This window comes from Hemitrygon akajei, chromosome 5 (assembly GCF_048418815.1).
Source record: "Hemitrygon akajei chromosome 5, sHemAka1.3, whole genome shotgun sequence".
NCBI classification, from domain to species: domain Eukaryota; kingdom Metazoa; phylum Chordata; class Chondrichthyes; order Myliobatiformes; family Dasyatidae; genus Hemitrygon; species Hemitrygon akajei.
Window position 1 is genome coordinate 180357140 of NC_133128.1, and position 14850 is coordinate 180371989.

A 14850-nucleotide genomic window follows, 5' to 3' on the forward strand; every position below is an offset into this window, starting at 1 on the left:
AGGCTGGATGCGGAACAGAGGAAAAGGGAGTATGAGCTCCAGCTAAAGGAGTTAGAGGTGAAAAGGGAGCAGGAAAGAGCTGAGAAGCAGAGGGAGCATGAAATTAAGTTAAAACAGCTGGAAGCAGCTGAAAAGAAGGAAAGAGCTGAGAACCAAAGGGAGAAGGAGAAACAGAGGCAAGATGAGCTGGACCTGGAGAAGTTAAGGAAAGAGCGAAGAGCTCAAGGGCCAGACCGAGAGGAGAGATTTAATTTTAGTAGGGAGTTTAGGTTAGTACCTCCGTTCGAGGAGACGGATGTTGATAGTTATTTCTTGCATTTTGAAAAGGTGGCAGTGAGTCAGAAGTGGCCCAAAGAGCAGTGGGTGGCGTTGTTACAAAGTGTGTTAAAAGGGAAGGCACAACGGGCATATGCGGTGTTGTCTATGGAGGAGGAGGAGTCTGAGAATTATGAGAAAGTAAAAGAGGCCATTCTTCGGGCCTATGAATTGGTACCTGAAGCCTATAGACAAAAGTTCAGAAATTTAAAGAAAGGGTGGAATCAGACGTATGCAGAGTTTGCCTATGAGAAGGGTGTGCTCTTAGATCATTGGTGTGCAGCAGAAATGGTGGAAGAGGATTTTTGGCGTCTCAGGGAGTTAATTCTGATTGAGGAATTTAAAGGTTGTGTTTCAGATGATATCCGGATGTATTTGAACAAGAAGCCGAAAAAGTCCATATCCGAATTTGCTAGGTTCGCAGATGAATATGCCCTAACCCACAAGACAAAGTTTTCCTCGAATAAGAGTTACCAGAAAGACCGTGGGAATGGTAGAGAAAGACCGCCGGCTGAGGCAGAGATCCAGCCGGGAGCTAGTGGTAAAATTAAGGAGGAGGAAAGGCAAGACGGCAGGAGATGTCCTGGCTTGACCGGTTTTAATTGTGGAAAGGTGGGTCATATTGCATCTAAGTGCTTTGCTCCGAGGAAGGAGATAGGAAGAGGGAAAGCAGCAGTCCCTACAGGATGTATTGTGGTGATCAGTAAATCGACGAGAAAGCCCCAGGTAGACAGAATACGAGAGGGGCCTGATAAATTTATTTCAGAAGGAACCGTGTCTGTGAAAGAGGGAGACACACCAGTTCCAGTGCGGATCTGGAGGGACACTGGAGCTGAGCTGTCATTGATTCGCAGTACGGTACTAGATTTTGGTTGCGAGACAGGAGAGGTAGCTTTGAGAGGCATAGGAAAAGGGACAGAAGCGGTGCCTTTGCATAGGATCATTATAAATTGTGAGCTGGTATCTGGACCAGTTGAAATAGGGGTGCGATCAGAATTCCCGAGAACTGACGTAGACCTCCTTCTGGGTAACGATTTAGCTGGTGGTGACGTTTGGTCGGCCATGGAGCTGACGAGCCAGCCTGTAAGTGTTGAGGACCTGCCCCTAGATTCCAAGATCTAGCCCGCATGCGCAACCACTTGCATGTCGAGAAAGGCAGCTGAGAAAGAGGACAGTATCAATTTGGCTGAGACGTTTTTACCGACCCTGTACCAAGAGGGGTTAGAGGGTGGTAAAACGGAGAATAGGGAGGTGAAAGAGAGTAAGGGAGAGGAGGTGGTCCTTCCCTTAGCCAGGGGGAAATTTATAGAGGCACGGAGTAAAAATGAGAAACAGATAAGGCTGTTAGAAGGTCCAGGGTTGGACATGGATGATCTGTCTGGATTGACAGAACTGTTTGAAGAAGTTGAAAATTTTAAAGGTGTTCCCGATAATGAAATCAGGGCAGTCCTAGATGAAAAGGATGCCATTACCTTGAAGAAGTCTGCTGGGTTGGCAGATGAGGTTGTTTCAGCCCGCAGGGTTGAGTTTACTCCGGAAGGGAGTTGCCCAGAGAGTAACTGGGAGGAACAGGGGAACTTAGAATTTGAAAAGGGTACGGGTATTGAAAGCCTGGAAGAGGCAGATGTCCCATTTGAGTGTGTTCAAGATGTGGATGCACGTGGTACTGAACCTAATAATGGAACTCAGAAAAAGTCTGAGGTATTTGATTCAGTTGAAAAGGAATGCAGTCCTTGTGGGTCAGATGAACTTGGTTCAGTGAAGAAAGGGTTAACCTTGGTACTAGTGGGAAGTGAGAATTCCCAGTTGTTTGTGGTTGAAGGTGTGTTAAAAGTTAGTGAGGAGATAAAAGGTGGTGAGGTGAATATTATTATTGAAGGGAAAGGGAAAAGTGTAGTTCCTAAATTGAATGAAGAAAATTTAAAGTCTAGATTGATGTCAGAAGCAGTAACCAGGCTGCAGGGACAATGGCTTGGTAACACTGTGCCTGCGACTCAATTACAGGTTGATTTGGAATGTAAAGATGCCCCACACTCTATTGTTATTCAAGAGTATGCTGTGAAGAGGCAGAATTTGAAATGCTGTTTGGACAAAGAGGGATTGCTTGCAGATCTTAAATTGAAAACTAATAGAATGAAGGGTCCTGAAGATAAAATTAATGACTTGCTTAAAAATAAAGAATTGTGTGGAACTTCGGCAAATGGGCTAAGTTTAGAAAACATTGTTGATAAAATAACTCCTATGAAAGGAGCATGCAAAAGCCTATTCCACACTGGTGCACAAGTTCACCATGTGGGAGTTAACTGGAAAAGGAGCGAGGGTTGACGGGATGCCACTTTAAATAACAGGATACGGTTTTAAGGGATTTCGACAAAGCATGTGACTAATAAAGACAACCCCCATGGAAGACTGACTGTTAAGTTTGAAAGTAAAATAAAGATTAGTATTTGTATGAACTTTTGTAATATACACGTAAGCTAAGATCACAACTCTTTAGTTTTTGTTTGCTGAAGAAAAGGAATAAAAATAGGTGGTTATTAAATTGGAGTCTGATGCTACAAGAATTTTATTAAGGTACAAGATGTTAAGATATTAAAGGAAGTGACAATGTAATCGATAACTGTTTAGATGCTGAATTGAATGTATAACTATATTACTCTGTAGTGAAAAAAAAACTCTTTTGTATTGTGTTAGATTCTGAAATCCTGTAAGACTCTGCATTAATTAATTTTTACCGGTGGTAAAAATCTTAGAAGGAAGGGGGTGTTACAAATGTGCCGCAACTCTGAGGGGCCGAAGGGTACAAAGTCGCCCCCTCTTTTTTGAGAATCACAAGATCGCTATTAATTCGGGTCTGGGACCCAGGAAATGAGAGAGAGATGTCCAGAATCCACAAGGGTTAGAATGTGTTCTGGCCTCAGCAAAACAAAACCACTGATAACGGCTATCGTCTCTTGGAGACGGAATTGTGTATTGAGTACTGTACTATTCATTGAAACCCCTCAGGGGACAGCCAGAGTGGGCTGATTGAGGGATTGCATCATCCCAACCTGATTGACATCTGAGACCCCGTGAGTAAGGATAAAAGAGGGTCTGGGGAACAACCCCTTTAGACGCACCAGGAGAAATGCTAGAAATCCCGTGACAGCGTTTGATAGCGAAAGCCGGTGGGGGCTCGTGTGCGTCCTCTCTTGCCTGGGTGGCGGGCTCACCACGGAAGAACTGTTTAGCTAAAGGAGAGGTCACAATTGAACGGCCACGACAACGAGACACCGGACGGTTCGAAATCATAAAGGAAAGCCGGCAAGTTATTCTCCTAAATCTCTCTCTCTCTCTCTCTCTCTCCAACAATTGCAACACAGCGGTCCCCAACGGCTGCAGCCTGTATGAACTGAATGAACTATATATTTCCATTGGACAATTCATTATCCCCTTGACAACGATAGAGCTTATTGCTTATTGATTATTATTATACCCGCACTTTTAGGTTTAGTATTGATGATGTATATTATCTGTATATTTGCATTGATATTATTTTTGTGTATTTTTACTAATAAATACTGTTAAAAATAGTATCATCAGACTTCAACGGACGTCTCTATCTTTGCTGGTAAGTAACCCAGTTACGGGGTTCATAACAGCAGGGCCAGAGATCGTCTCCCCTAGACTTACGCAGGTGAAGGAACCAGAGGGCTACAAACTCACAAACCTGCTCACACCCTGCTGGGAGCAAAGTTCAATCCCAAATGACCTACACGACCCCATAACCGTCTCCCTGTATGAAAACAAAGAGGAGAAATTGGAAAGCTACAGAGGTGTTACCCTGATGTCCACCATGGGGAAGATCCTCGCCAGAAATCTGTTGGACAGAATCATCCCGACCATTCCCGAAGGCAACCTCACAGTGCGGATTCAGAGCGAATGGAGGTACATACGACTTGATCTTGGTCCGGCGCCAGATACAGGAAAAGAGCCGTGAACAATACGTGGGAAGTACACGGCGTTCATTGACATGACTAAGGCCTTTGATACAGTCAGCCGCAATGGTCTCTGGAAGATTCTGTCGAAGCTCGGCTGCACCCTAAAATTCCTCACCATCCTGCAGCAGCTCCGTAAAGGCCAACTGGTCAGGTTAAACACAATTATGACCTGTCTGAACCATTCCCCATCAGTATCGGTGTGAAACAAAGCTTTGTTTTGGCACCAATGCTCTTTGACACCTTTTCAGCATGATGCTATGGGAAGTGAAAGAGACAAAAATATCTTCAACCTTCGCTGCCTTCTCACCAAAACGAAAACCATGCAAAAGCCCATTCTTGAGCTACTATATGCGGACAACTGTGCTCTTCTTAAGCACACAGAGGACTGCAGGCTACAGTCATTCAGTTCACCTAGGCTGCATGGGCTTTCGGTAACAGTCAGTCTGAAGAAAACAATGATCCTCCATCAGAAACCCCCTCGTGGTGTTTACAACCCATCTCGGATCACCATTGACGACCACTCTTTCATCACAATTCAGCAATTCACCTACCCGGGCAGCATCATCTCCAAAGACGCTACAGTAGTAAGGGACAGTTGAGAATCGACTTGCCAGAGCCAGTTGTGCCTTCGGGCACCTCCAGAAACATGTGGAAGAACCACCAGCTGTGCTGTTGTCACAACACTGTGATACTGCTCCAAAGCCTGGGAATTGTACCGCATGCAAATCCAGTGGAGCGCTTCCACCAGCGTTGCCTCCGCTCCACCGTGGGTATCAGCTGGCAGGATCGTGACTCCAACAATGATATCCTGGAGAAGGCAGGACTCCAAGCATTGAAGCCTCATTGCTGGTCTGGCCACATGCCTTGCACGGACAACTCCAGGTTACCAAAAGCAGTACTCTACGGAGAACTCTCTCAGGGCAAGAGAGATAGTGGTGCCCCGCGCAAGAGGTACAAAGACCAACTTAAGCAGCAGCTCTCTTGGGCAAATTTTGAGGACAACAAGCGGCTTGTGACAGAGACCGCTGGAGAACGCTGATCCACGAAGCAGTCAAGAATTTTGAGGAAACCAGAAGAGCAACTGCTGAAAAGAAGAGGACACGCAGGATTGTATGTGGCCTATCAGCGGCGTCAATGGATCTTTACCAAGAGGGATTTCCTGCAGGTCAGTGGCGGTTATTTAAAAAGGGAGCTTCGAGAGCATTTGTCCATTGCACATGGCCTGTCAACAGCTATAACCAGAGCACCAACCGTGAGTTAGATGGCGGGGAAGGTTCAGGCATAAAAGGGAGACACTGCCTAGCGGAGCGCTCATCAGCAGAGTGATCTGAGGCAGAGTGGTAGGCCTTTGGCTCATTCAGGCTTCAGTGAGGTTAAGTGGGTGAGTGGACCTCGTTCTATTCTTTCCATTTTTTTGAAAGAGGAATAAAGAACATGTCTGTAGGCTTAGTACTTTGCACTGGGTGTCAGATGTGGGAATCCTGGGAATCTTTCAGTCTCCCAGATGGCCATATCTGCACCAGGTGCACCGAGATACAGTTCCTGAGAGACCGTGTTAGGGATATGGAGCTGAGGCTTGATGACCTACAGTGTATTAGGGAAAGTGAGCAGGAGATAGATAGGAGTTAAAAGGAGTTAGTCACCCTGAGGCTTCAAGAGTTAGATAAGTGGGTGACTGTCAGGGAAGGAACAGGAAGAGCTCAGATAGTAGAGAGCACCCCTGTGGCCCTTCCCCTCAGTAATCGTTACTTCGTTTTGGACGCTGTTGAGGGGGGGCGACCTGACAGACGACGACCACGGCGATCGGGTCTCTGGCACAGAGCCTGGTTCTGTGGTGCAGAAGGGAGAGAAGAAGATGAGGAATACGGTAGTCATAGGGGATCCCACGTGATGGGAACAGACAGGAGGTTCTGTCAGCCCGATGGAGATGCCCACATGGTGTGTTGTCTCCCAGGTGCCAGGGTACAGGATGTCTTGGATCGGGTGCACAGTATTCTGAAGGGATAGGGTGAACAGCCAGAAGTCTTGATACACATTGACATAGGTAGAAAAAGGGAGGAGGTCCTGAAGTGAGAATTCAGGGAGTTGGGTAGGAAGCTGAAAAGCAGGACCTCCGGGGTAGTAATCTCAGGATTGCTGCCTGTGCCACATGCTAACAAGCGCAAGAATAGCATGATCAGGCATATTAATGCGTGGCTGAGAGAATGGAGTAGGGGGCAAGGCTTTGAGTTCCTGGATCACTGGGGCATCTTCCGGGGGTGGTACGACCTGTACAAAAGGGACAGGTTACACTTGAACCCAAAGGGGTCCAAAATCCTAGCAGGCATGTTTAATAGAGCTGTTCAGGAGGGTTTAAATTAATTTGGCAGGAGGATGGGAAGCAGAGCGATAGGGCTGAGGAAGGGGAAAACAGAAATAAATCAAAGATAGCGTGCAATAGAGATGATAGAAAGAACAGGCAGGAGATGAGGCATAATCACAGCCAGTGAGATGAGTTACAGGGCAATAGAGGTGTGGTGCAGTAAAATCAGAAAGCTACAAATACTGGACTGAAAGTGTTGTATTTGAATGCATGCAGCATAAGAAATAAAATGGACGATCTTAAAACTCAGCTGCAGATTGGCAAGTATGCCATTGTGATCATCTCTAAAGAATGGCTGCCATTGGGAGTTGAATGTCCAAGGATATACGGTGTATCAAAAAGATAGGTTAGTAGGCAGAGGGGGTGGTATGGCCCTATGTATAAGAAATAATATATCATTAGAAAGGGATGACAAAGGATCAGAAGGTGTAGAGTCTCTATGGGTTGAGTTAAGAAATGGCAAGGGTAAAAGGATCCTAATGGCAGTTGTATACAGGCCTCCAAACAGCTGCCGGGATGTGGATTACAAATTACAGCAGCAGATAGAAAAGGTATGTCAGAAAGGCAATGTCATGATAATGATTGGGGGTTTTAACATGAAAGTAGATTGGGAAAACCAGGACAGTACTGGACCTCAAGAGAGTGAATTTGTAGAATGTCTAAGGTTTGGCTTTTTAGAACAGCTTGTTGTTGAGCCCACTAGGGGATTGGCTGTGCTGGACTGGGTGTTGTGCAATGATCCGGAGGTGATAAGAGAGCTTAAGGTTGAGGAACCCTTAGGGAGCAGTGATCACAATATGATCGAGTTCACTTTGAAATTTGAGGAGAAACTAAATTCTAATGTGTCAGTATTTCAGTGGAATAAAGGAAATTACAATGGCATGAGAGGGGAACCGGCCAAGGTTGATCCAGAGACACAAGCAGGAAGGACAGCAGAGCAGCAATGGCTGGAGTTTCTGTGAAAAATGAGGGAAGCGCAAGACAGATATATTCCAAATAAGAAGAAATTTTCGAATGCAAGGAGGACACAACCATGGCTAACAAGTGGAGTCAGAGCCCAAGTAAAAGTAAAAGAGGGGGTATACAAGGAAGCCAGAGCTAGTGGGAAGATAGAGGATCGGGAAGCTTTTAAAAACTTGCAGAAGGAAACAAAGAAGGTCATTTGGAAGGAAAAGATGAAATATGAAAGGAAGCTGGCAACTAATATCAAAGAAGATACTAAAAGTTTTTTTAAGTATATAAAGGATAAAAGAGAGTTCAGGGTAGATACAGGACCAATAGAAAATGATGCTGGAGATATTATAATGAGAGATGCAAAGATGACAGAGGAACTGAATGCGTATTTTCAATCAGTCTTCATAGTGGAAGACATTTGCAGTATACCGGACGTTCAAGAGTGTCAGGGAAGTGAAGCATGTTAAGTGAAAAGTATGACTGACAAGGTGCTCAGGAAGCTTAATGGTCTGAGGGTGGGTAAATCGCCTGGACCTGATGGAATGCACCCTCAGGTTCTGAAGGAAGTATCTGGAGATATTGTGGAGGCCTTAACAATGATCTTTCATTGTTAAGGCATTGTACCAGATGACTGGAAAATTGCAAATGTTACTCTGCTATTTAAGAAGGGTGGGAGGCAGCAGAAAGTTAACTATAGGCCTGTTAGCCTGACATCTGGTTGGAAAGTTGTTGGAATGGACTGTTAGGGATGAGATTATGGAATTAAGGCACATAACAAGATAGGCCAAAGCCTGCATGGTTTCCTGAAAGGAAAATCCTGCCTGACTAACCTACTACAATTCTTTGAGGAAATTACGACAGGGTAGACAAAGGAGATGCAGCAGATGTGATGTACTTGGATTTTCAGAAGGCCTTTGACAAGGTGCCACACATGAGGCTGCTTAGCAAGGTAAGAGCCCATGGAATTACAGGAGAGTTACTAGCATGGGTGAAGCATTGGCTGATCGGCAGAAAACAGCGTGGGAATAAAGGGATCCTGTTTTGGCTGGCTGCCAGTTACCAGTGGAGTGCCACAAGGGTCAGTGTTGGATCGCTGCTTTTTATGATGTTTATCAATGATTTGAAGTATGGGATTAATGGATGTGTGTAAATTTGCTGATGAAACAAAGATAGTTGGAGGAGCAGGTAGTGTTGAGGAAACAGAGAGCCTGCAGAGAGACTTGAATAGTTTAGGGGAATGGACGAAGAAGTGGCAAATGAAATAGAACGTTGGAAAGTGTACAGTCATGCACTTTGGTGGAAGAAGTGAACAGGCAGACTATTATTTAGATGGGGAGAAAATTCAAAATGGAGAGATACAAAGGGACTTGGGAGTCCATGTGCAGGATACCCTAAAGGTTAACTTCCAGGTTGAATCGGTGGTGAAGAAGGTGAATGCAATGTTGGCATTCATTTCTAGAGATATAGAATATAAGAGCATGATATGATGTAGAGGCTCTAAAGGGCACTTGTGAGACCACGCTTGGAATATTGTGTGCAGTTTTGGGCTCCTTATTTTAGAAATTATATACTGACATTGGAGAGGGTTCAGAGAAGATTCCAGGAATGAAAGGGTTACCATATGAGGAACGTCTGGCAGCTCTTGGGCTGTATTCCCTGGAGTTCAGGAGAATGAGGGGGTATCTCATAGAGACATTCCAAATGTTAAAAGTCCTGAACAGATTAGATATGGCAAAGTTATTTCCCATGGTAGGAGATTCTAGGACAAGAGGGCACAACTTCAGGATTGAAGGACATCCATTTAGAACAAAGATGTGCAGAAATTACTTTAGTCAGAGGGTGATAAATCTGTGGAATTTCTTGCCATGAGCGGCTGTGGAGGCCAAGTCATTGGGTGTATTTAAGGCAGAGATAGATAGGTTCTTGATTAGCCAGGGCATCAAAGAGTATGGGGAGAAGGCAGGAGAGTGGGGATGACTGGAAGAATTGGATCAGCCCATGATTGAATGGTGGAACAGACTTGATGGGCTGAATGGCCTAATTCTGCTCTTATTTATCTTATGATCTTCTAGGAAGGATCCTATTACCCAAGTGCCCACATCCCAGCTGTTCCCGTGTCCCTACTGTTCCAGAGCCTGCATATCCAGAACTGGCCTCTACAGTCACCAATGATTGTGCCATCACTTCTTCCCTCCTGATCTTTGCAAGCGACAAACCAGCTATCATCATTATGGCTATTACTCTATTATGGGTTTATTATGTATACCCACAAGGAAATAATTCTCAGGGTTGTACGTGGTAGCATATGTACTTTGACAATAAATTTAATTCAAACTTTGCTCTCAGCTTCAGGAACCCAGATTCAATCACGAACACGTGCTGTCTGTGTGAAGTTCACATATTCTCTCCATGATTGTTCGTTTCCTTCCAATTTGCAGATCCTCAATTTCCTCATGGGCAGTCCCTTGTTAGTTTTATTGAGAGACAAGGAACAGCATTGAGCCTTCTGGCCCAACGAGCCACACTGCTCAGCAACCCACTATTTAACCCCATCTTAATCACAGGACAATTTGCAATGACCAACTAACCTACTAATCAGTAAGTCTTTGGAATGGGGAAGGAAACAGCAGCACCCAGAGGAAACCCACAGACTCATGCGAAGGACGTCCAAACTCCCTACAAACAGCATCAGAATTGAACTGCGACACTGCAAGCTGTAATAGCATTGCTCTAAATGTTGCGCTGCCGTGGCACTCCAATTACATAGTTATTATAACATTCATTGCATTGATGTGCTGGAAGGTTCATTGGTTGCTATAACTTAACCTTCGGTGAAGGTAAATGACAAAAGAAACAACAGGAAAGAATAGACAAGAAAGAGATTTTCTTGCAGGGCTGCAGGAAACCAAGAGATAACTGCCCCCAGAGTTCAAAGTTCATTTATTATTGACGTACTGTATGTATACAATTTAATATAATGTACTGCCATGAGATTCATTTTCTTGAAGGCATTTACAAGGAAAAAAATTGAATTTAATGAAAAACTTGTACATAAACTGGCAAAGACTGGCAAACGCCAATGTGCAATAGAAGACAAACCAGAATCAGATTTATTATCACTGCCAAATGTCATTTAATTTGTTAATTTGCAGCTGAAGTGCTGTCAATACATAAAATCAATTACTACAGGTTACAGTAAGACATTTTTTTAAAGTGCAAAAAGAGAGCAAAATAGTGAGGTAGTGTTTATGGACCATTCAGAAATCTGATGGTGGATGGAAAGATACTGTCTCTAAAATGTTGAGAAAGCATCTTCAGGTTCCGGTCCCTCCGCTCTAAAGATAGTAATGAGAAGAAGGGATTGTCCTGGGTGGTGGGATCCTTAATGATGGATGCCTCCATCTTGAGTCACTGCCTTTTGAAGGTGCCCTCAGTGGTGTGGAGACTAGTGCCCACGATGGAGCTCACTGAGTTAACAACCTTCGGCAGCTTTTTACAATCCTATGCACTGGAGCCTGCATACCAGACAGATAAACAATCAGTCAGGTTACTCATCTTAGAACATCTGTTGAATTTGCTATTGTCTTTGGTGACATGCCAAATCTCCTCAAACTCCGAATGAAATACAACCACTCGTGTGCCTTCTGCATAATTGCACCAATGTGTTGGGCTCAGGATGGATGTTGACATCCAGGAACTTGAAGCTGCTCACCTTTTCACTTCTCACCCCTCAATGAGGAGTGGTGTGTGTTCTCCCAACAACCTGTTCCTGAAATCCACAATCAATTTTTTGGTCTTACTGATGGTGAATCCAAAGTTGTTGTTGTGACACAACTCAACCAGCCAACCTAGCTCACTCTAGTATGCCTCCTCGGTCTCCTTCTAAGATTCTGCTAAATACAGATGTGTCATTGTCAATGTCATGATGTTTGAGCTTTGCTTATTCATGATGAGTGTGGAGACAGTAGAGTATCAAGCAAAATTCACATTCTTGAGGTGTGCTTGCGTTGATTGTCAGTGACGAGAAGGTATTATTTCCAGTCCACATTGTCTACCGATGAATCCCATTGCAGAGGGAGGTATAGAGATCCAAGATTTGAAGCTTGTTGATTAACACTGAGGGGGATGATGGTGTTGAATGCTGAACTGCAATCAATAAACAGCAGCCTGACATATTGTAGGTATTAGTGCTGTCCAGGTGGACCAAGGCTAAGTGGAGAGCCACTGAAGTTGCATCTGTTGTAGTCCTATTGTGGCAGCAGGCAAATTGTAGCAGGTCGAGGTCCGTGCTTAGTCAAGAGTTAATCCTGGCCATGATCAACCTCTCAAAGCACCTCATTACAGTACATGTGAGTGCAACTGGTCGACAGTCACCGAGGCAGCTCACCCTGCTCTTTTTGGTTACTGTTATGATTGTCACCCTTCTGAAGAAGGTGAGAACCTCCAACTAGCAGTGAGAGATTGAAGATGTCTTTGAATGCTTCAGCCAGTCGGTTGGCAGTTCAGTGACCTGCCAGGTACACCATCAGAGCCTGAAGTCCTTTGTGGGTTCACCCTCTTCAAGGATGTTTTAACATGCAAATATAAATACTGAGGACATGAATTATAAAGAATCCTTGAAAAGTGATCAAAGATTCAAAGTACACACACAAAATGCTGGTGGAACACAGCAGGCCAGGCAGCATCTATAGGAAGAAGCGCTGTCGACATTTTGGGCCTTTGTCAGGACTTGGTATGGAAACACCAATGCCCAGGAATGGAGAAGACTACAGACATTGGTGAATACAGCCAGTCAATCACAGGTGAAGCCCTCCCTACCACTGAGTACATTTACATAGAGCACTTCCACAAGAAAGCATTATCCATCATCAAAGGAAGAAGGGTCTCGGCCCGAAACGTCGACAGTGCTTCTTCCTACAGATGCTGCCTGGCCTGCTGTGTTCCACCAGCATTTTGTGTGTGTTGTTTGAATTTCCAGCATCTGCAGATTTCCTCGTGTTTGCTCTAAAGATTCAAAGTACATTTATTTTCAAAGTATGTATGCAACATACAACCCTGAGATTTGCCTTCCCTTAGACATCCATGAAATAAAGAAACAGGATGGAACCCGTTAAAGAAAAACATCAAACCTCCAACAGGCAAAAGAAAACAAATGGCGCAAACGGCAAAAAAGACCAAACAAACCCACAAAACATAACCTCAAACCACAAGTCATCGAAACAGTCCCCAGAAATGCTCAATTCAATCTAGTGCTGTGTCATTCATTGACTGCAGGCCGCAGATTCTGCTCGATCAAAATTAGAATTGATTCAGATTAATAATTAATGAAGTTATCTACACTGGTTCAAGAGTCTGATGGCTATAGGGTAATAATTGTTTGTGAAACTGGTGGTGTGGGACCCAAGTTTCTGAACTTCCTTCTCAACAGTAGTAGCAAGAAGAGGGAATGGCCTATTTAGTAAAGGCCTTTGATAATGGATAATGCTTTCTTGTGGAAGTGCTCTATGTAAATATACTCAATGGTAGGGAGGGCTTCACCTGTGATTGACTGGCTGTATTCACCAATGTCTGTAGTCTTCTCCATTCCTGGGCATTGGTGTTTCCATACCAAGTTGTGATGTAACCAGTTAGCATACCTTTCACTCTGTATTTATAGAAGTTAGTTAGCTTTTGGTGACATGACAAATCTATGCAAACATTTAAAAAAGCAGGTGTTGTTGTGCATTCTTTGTGAAGACACTTAAGTGCTGGTCCCAGGTCAGATCCTCTGAGATGCTGATGCCAAGGAACTTAAAGCTACTGACCATCTCTGCCTCTGTTCCCCTAATAAAGACTAGCTCATAGACCTCTGGTTTCTTCCTCCTACAGTCAATAAACAACTCTTCTGGTTTTCCTGATGTTGTTGTAGCACCTTCAGCCAGATTTTCAATTACCGTCCTATATGCCAATTCATCACCACCTTTGATTCAGCCAATAATAGTGCTGTCATCAGCAAACTTAAAAACAGCATTGGAAATTTACAGCCGCACAGTCGTAAGTATAAAGCCAGTAGAGCAAAAGTCTAAGCACACAGCCCTGTGGTGGACTTGTGCTACTGGTGAATGTGGAGGAGATGTTACCACCAATCCGTACTAACTGTGGTACGACAGTGAGGAAGTCGAGGATCCAGTTGCACAGAAAGGTACTGAGACCCAAGTCTTGGAGCTTGATGGTGATAGCGTTGAATGCTAAGCCGCAGTCACTTTAGAGCATCCTGACATAAATGTCTTCACTGTCCAGAGCTGAGCAAAGGGTCAATGAAATGGCATCTGCTGTTGACACGTTGGAATGGTTGGCTAACTGGAATGGATCCAGTCACTCCTTGGGCAGGAGTTGACATGACCAAACTCTAAAAGCACTTAATGGAGGATGCAAGTGCTGAGGCAGATTACTACCTGAGACAGCTGAAGCTAGAGGTTGAAGATGCCTGTAAACACTCTAGTCAGTTGATTAACATAGGCCTTCAGTACTCTGCCATCTGGGCCAAATGCCTTCCATGGATGAAGCCCCTCGAAGGGTACTCCCACATCAGCCTCAGATACAGATCACAGGATCGTGAGGTTTAGTGCAGGTGAGTGGGGGGGGGGGGGGGGGAGGTGCTCATGAAGGTGCTTATATATTCCGTTGGTCAAAGTCAACATAAAAGGCATCATGGTCATCTGGGAATGAAACCTCATTGCCATTTATGTTGCTTTGTAGAAGGTGATGACATTCTAGCCCTTTAACAATTGCAGAGCATCCCTATGTGATTCGTTTAATCCAGAGTTGCTGCTTTGCATGAGAGACAGCCTCCCTGATGTCTTACCTGGACCTCTTGTACTTCCACAGATCGCCAGTCCTAAACGCCATCAATCCAGCCTGGAGGGATTGCTCTGCTTGGAACTGAAGGACACACAATGAGCTGAATGGGATCCTGTGTCACAAGAAATAATCCTCGAGTACTAAGCCTCTCCACTCTGGTAACAGAATTCTATCAAATTGCAGCTGCCCCTCACTAACATTTTTACATCTACCTAACAGTTTGGTGACCAGAACTGCTCAAGGTGCGGTCAAATCAATATTTTACAAGAAATTAATTATGATTTCATTGCTTTCATATTTTATGGCAGCACTTATAAAAGTCAAGGATTACACGTATGTATTGTTTAACTTGCTTCAACTTCTCCTGCCACTTCAAATTATTTGTTCCACCTTATCCTA